The 830-nt window shown below is 38.0% G+C and overlaps 1 non-coding gene across 1 annotated transcript; it reads left to right on the forward strand.

Moving 5' to 3' along the window:
• Positions 1-224: 224 nt before the first annotated feature.
• Positions 225-355, forward strand: LOC123835041 (small nucleolar RNA SNORA63). Its single transcript, XR_006788601.1, has one exon. It is a non-coding gene; the product is annotated as a small nucleolar RNA SNORA63 (small nucleolar RNA).
• Positions 356-830: the final 475 nt, after the last annotated feature.

Raw genomic sequence — 830 nt, forward strand, 5'->3', positions numbered from 1 at the left:
TTCCAAAATGTTTATTTTTCTTTGATATTTAAAATCCCATGAGTGGATTTTAAATTCTTAAAAAAAAAATCTGTTAGAACTTCAACTTCAGTGGATTTAAGAAAAGGAGTAAAGACAAATGCCTTACTTTGGAAAAAAAGCATTCAGTATGTTCTTTTCTTTTCTTTCCTTTTTCTTTTTATTAAATGTATACATTTGACCTCAAGTAGAAAATGCAGATATAGATGCAGGATCTAGTTACAATGTAGCTGTAAAGTGCTGCCTTGTCTTTGCCCCCTGCTCAAAATAAAGCTGTTACCTTTCTAGCCCTGTCCTCCATGGTGCTTAGCAGCCAGGGATGCATGGTCTCAGATATGTTTACCAAGTAAAACACTGACTTGAGGGGCGCCTGGGTGGCTCAGTCATTAAGCATCTGCCTTTGGCTCAGGTCATGATCCCAGGGTCCTGGGATCGAGCCCCGCATCGGGCTCCCTGCTCCGCGGGAAGCCTGCTTCTCCCTCTCCCACTCCCACTGCTTGTGTTCCCTCTCTTGCTGTGTCTCTCTCTGTCAAATAAATAAATAAAATCTTAAAAAAAAAAAAGAAAATGCAGATATAATACTGGATGTTAAAGTAAAATAATATATCAAATTAAGTAATACTTCTTAGTTTGGAAAATTCTTTCAAACTCTTGCATTGACTCATGATAAACTTAAAATGACTTAAAGGCTTCTGCAACACATGAGTAACTAAGGGTATATTTTGACAGCTACCATTACACTATTAACGGTCATCTACCCAACTGGTAAGTAGTTTCTCAGAGGAAAAGCCCTATATTTAGAGGAGGTGACT

This window comes from Mirounga angustirostris, unplaced genomic scaffold (genome assembly GCF_029215605.1).
Source record: "Mirounga angustirostris isolate CCGP_5_RB_7025 unplaced genomic scaffold, mMirAng1.0.hap1 SCAF_1, whole genome shotgun sequence".
NCBI lineage: Eukaryota > Metazoa > Chordata > Mammalia > Carnivora > Phocidae > Mirounga > Mirounga angustirostris.